We start from the raw sequence: 5,036 nt of genomic DNA on the forward strand, positions 1-5,036 counted from the left end.
TTTTTAGCAGTGTAAATTTCTCTGAGATATTAGAGATAAAAGAATACCACCATTTCTCATGCCTTTCTTTAAATGGAGATGCTGCATTGTCCTTTGTTTCTCTGTATGTCCAGATCAGGAAGAAGCTGTGACATTTTATTTATCTTTTAAGAGATTTTGACAATTTCTACCCTTAGTCACCTCTTTTCACCTCTAATTTTGGGAAGATGTTTTTCTCCCTGTCATCTTAGAATGAAGGTACCAAGAAAGCAACTAAGCAAGCATAGGAGTTAGCTTGATTATTTCCTCTGTCTGCACAAGCACTGGCTCGCCATTCTGTTCCTTTTCTATTGTCTTAATTCACATGGCACTGAGCAAGCCTATCTATAAATGGGGCACCGGTATCTGCTTTAGAAGGCTGATGGAAAGATGCATGTATAGCACCTTGAGCAACATCTAACTCATGGTGGGTGGTCCCTAGATATTAGTTATGATCATTTTATTTTCTTTTGAGTATCTTAATTTTTTTTACCCCTCTGGTCTCTGCCTCTTTTCATATGTCCTATGTGAGGTGATCAAATTCATTTTCAAGCAATCCTGTTTTGAACTTATTATTAGCTGGTGGAGAAGGTATCAACAAGGAAAGAAAACCTTCAGTGGCTTCCCACATACATGAAATGGTATTCAGGGTCATTTACCATATCACCTTAACTTGCAATTCTGAATGGTGCTCTATCCTGCTGCTTAGGGCCCTTTGGGTTGTAGTCACTAAGGTAAGAAGCACTCTGGTGATTCTGGTAAAGGTGGTCTAGAGGACAGTTTAGGAAATGTTGCTTTAGTTTTATCTAGCATGCTTCATTCTTGTAGTTCTAGATTTATAGCACGTAAACATCCTCAGCAAATTATTGATGATTATGACTGCTTGCTTTCTTGCTTTATTTATTAATTTATTTATGGAGAGGTTTTTGTTATAGGGTATGTGTGCTCACCAGAAAGACAGAGAAACAGAGAGACAGAAAACAAGATATCACCCCCCGGGGGGGGGGGTGATGGCCACACCGCAATCCCTTAGCCTCCATTCCCCTCTCGGGATCTCGGTCACTCACACACACATGCCCGGCATGAATTTAAGCCACCAGGTTTGAGACTCGAACCACAGTTGACTACATGGGAGTCCAGTGACATAGCCATTATGCCAACTGCTGGTCCTAATGACTGCTTTATTAATAAGAATTTATTGAGTTCTTACTATAAGCCAGGCACCAGGTGTGGAGGAGACAGAGAGGAGCAAAAGAGGTCCCTTTCCACATCATAGAGGGGAGGCTAACTGGCACACATTTCCAAACTCAGGGGGTAAATAGCAGTGGTAGAACATGGGAGCCCCAAGAACCTCTCAAGACTGCTGGGACCTTGCTTTCTACTAGGCTTACACTTGCATTTTATGGTCTTGAATTTCCATACTTTATCTAGTGGTGCTGACGAAGCACTTATAACTACTTTTTCTCATTGTCTAATCATGAATTTCAGCTACTCATATTTATCTTTCCTTAGCTGCTATTTACATGAATTCACTTACTAACACCGAAAGTGCTTCCCATTAGCAATAGAGGCCTTACAAGACTTCAACTCATTAATTCATAGGCTGCCCACAAAGTTATCATTTTAAACTTATTCTCAGTGGTAGTGATTTGCCCAGGGTCACACACCTAGTTGGTGGTCGAATTACCATAATTTTTCAATTTGTAACATATTGCATGGATCTTGTTATTTGTATTCTGTGCCAATCTCTCTGATACAGAAAGTAAGTTTATTAAGTGTAGGTGTTCTTGTCTTTATTTTTTTACCCTACTACTTAACATATTGCCTAAAGATAAAAAGATTTTGTTGAATAAATGATTGGATGTTATGTCAGTTAGCATTCTTTAAAGAAACAGAACTAATAGGAAATATATAGATGTAGAAGGGATTTATTATGAGAAATGGTTCATGTGTTATGGAGGCTGATAAGTCTTACCATATGATGTCTATAAGCTGGAAACCCAAGAAGTTGGTATAGAAATGCAGCCTGGGCTCAAAGACCTGAGGATAAGAGGGGCTTGATGATATAATTACCAACCTGGTGTCAAAAGCCTGCACAATTGGTAGACTGCTGGCATAAATCTGGAGTTCAAAGGCCTCAGAACCAGAAGCTTAAATGCACAAGGGTAGGAGAAGGTGGAATGTTTTATCTCAAGGAGAGAGAGTTCACCTTGCTCTTTCTTTTTGTTCTGTCTGAGCCTTCAGTTATCAGATGATGTCTGTTCACTTTGATGAGAGTGGGTCTTCTTCATTTAGCCTATTGACTCAAATACTAATCTCTTTCAGAAACAGCCTCACAGACTCATCCTGAAATAATGTTATACCAGCCACTGGGCATTCCAGTAAAGTTAACACATCAAGTTAACCACTACAAATGATAGTAATGAGAAAGAAATCATTTAGGTTTCTGCTTGAGTCCTCACGAGATATTTTCTATACTATATTACCTATACACGCACAAAATAATTATTTATTGAGCATATATTATGCCTCAGGCACTCTGTTGAGGCCTTTATTGAATGAAGACAATTAAGACAAAGTATCTGGCCTAAATATAAGAGACTATGAGACAGGTATATAAATGACTGTAATACAAGGTGGATGTCAAGTGTCCTAAGGAGATAAAATGCCTGACTAAAGCAAACCAGAGAATGAGGCCATCACATGTTGTTAGGAATGAGAGAAAATTTCATGGAGGAGGTGGTTTTGACTTGAACTTTAGTGCTCTGAGTTCCATAGATAAGAATGAGAGGAAAGAGTAGGCGGGCAGAGTGGGCAAAGGGAACAATAGGGAATAGGAGTGTGAACTACGTGGAGTCTGTCTTAGCTGTGATATGAAGTGAACTGTATGTATGAGAGGGGAATGGAGCAAAGTAAGAATGGAAGTCAAGCTTTGCTTGATTAAGTTCAGAACTTTGAACTTGGTTCATAAACCTTTATGGCTTTCTAGTGTAGGAGTGATAGTACCAGGTGTCTGGGGTAGGAGGTGGGCTGGTTTCGGGGGCAGGAGAATGAGATGTGACATAGGTTGGAAGGTGACTGCAATGGTTCAGAAGCAAGGTAAGCAGAAGTAAAACATGGGATGGCAGCAGAGATGAAAATGAAGGACAGTGTGACACCTTTGGTGTATGACATGACATGGGAAAGGCAAGACTAAGATGCCGTTAACAGCAAGCATTTGGCACTCATCACTACCTATTCAAATTTCCTTTGTAAACATTGATCTTCTCATTGGACTATGAGCTCCCGGAGGACAAGTCCCATGTAATCTCCATCTACAAAGTGAACATGGTAGATGCTTGGTACATGTTTGTTAAATAAGCGAATGAAAGTCAGGAGAGTGGGCTTGCTGATGGCAGCTGGGGTGTTGGTGGGGATAACATGTTTCTTTTTGAACATATTGGAACTTGGGGCTGTGATCTATTTTTTAGATGTAATTTCTAGAAATAGATTACAGAATGAGCTGGAGAACAACTGCAAGCTTGTGCATAAGTGTGGGCAAGACAAAGAGCAGAGAGATGGCATACTTGGGTTCAGAAAAATGCAGCTTCAAGACATTAGGTGAGATTAGAGAGAAAATGCAGCGTGACATCTGTCAGGGGAAACCAGAATGTGGTGTGCAGCCTGGAAGGATGGGAAGGACTGAGGGAGACATGTGGACTGAGTTAGCCAGTGAGAGCTGAAGGGACGGAGTTGGGGTCAGGGAATGTAGCTTGAGTGGGAAGCAATAGAGCAATTAGTTAAATGTTCAGGCCCTGGACTCAGACTGCTTCAGTTCAAAGGCTGGCTCTTCTACTAATCTGTTATGTGGTTTCTCTGACTTTACTTTCTCTTGCTTCAATTTCCTGTTCTGCAAAATGAGGTTAATAATAATACCTGCACATGCACAGCTCTCAAACCAGAGCCCAGAATGTGGTAAGCACCCATAAGCAGTAATTCCTCTTCCTTATTGAAATTCACTAGGATCAGTTTGTGTAAGAGGACTTCAGGAAGTGAGTAGAAAAATGAAATTGCAATATGAATTTATTTTAGTGCAAAAAAATTGGAATCCATACATCATTTTTTCACAGCATGCATCTTCCATGACTTTTTTTTTAAAAAAGATTTCCCATATGTGCTATTCAATTTACTCTTTAATAGCTCTGTAGGTAGGTGTTGTTATCTTCATTTCACAAATAAGGTAACTGAAGCACAGAGAGGTTTCATAATTTGCCAGAATTCACATGGCCAATAAGGGATGAAGTTTACCTAAATAGATTTTTACCTGATCCACCTGGCCACAGGCTCACATGCTTTCTGCCACAAGACATGGCCTAAGCTGGGCTGATTTGGTGAAACCATCTGCTGAATAATTTAGATTTGATCTATGGGTACTAGGGAGCAGTGGCAGCCTCAGAGCTGGAAAATGATGTCTTGATATGTCCAGCATGCTGGAAAGATTCATCTGGTGGTCTTGTGAGAGTGCAGACAGGAAGAGTGGGTACAAGGGTCCAGCCTGGAAGTGGCTGAGGAAGTGCCCGAGTGTGGTGAATGGAGTGGAGCTGTGACAGAATTAGCTGACTCTGTGACTGAGGCGGCTCAGGTGGAAATGATGGCATATGCTAGGAACTGACAAGAGTGTGAATGGGGTGGCGCGTAGAGAGAAAGTTTCAGACATAGGATTCTAAGAAACTCTTCATTCTGTGAAATGTGATGGGGAAGTTGGGAGAGAGCCACTACAGTGTTGCCTCCCTTCAAGGAAAGTTGGAGACCAGTGCTTGAGCGTCAAAGAGGGACACTGCATTATTTGTAGAGGCAGTTTGCTTCTGCTGGGACACCCTTGGTAGCCTTATGCCACCGTTAGTCCTCCTTTTTAAGAAAGAAGCCAGGGATCTCTCCTTTCTTCCCTGGAGTAGGTTTTCTGTACACAATCAGCCCTTGACTCCCCTTTTTTAAAAAAAAAAAAAAAAAAAAAAAAGGGGTCCACCCCGTTTTTTATT

This window comes from Tupaia chinensis, unplaced genomic scaffold (genome assembly GCF_000334495.1).
Source record: "Tupaia chinensis unplaced genomic scaffold, TupChi_1.0 Scaffold000232_3, whole genome shotgun sequence".
In the NCBI taxonomy this organism is placed as follows: Eukaryota; Metazoa; Chordata; class Mammalia; order Scandentia; family Tupaiidae; genus Tupaia; species Tupaia belangeri.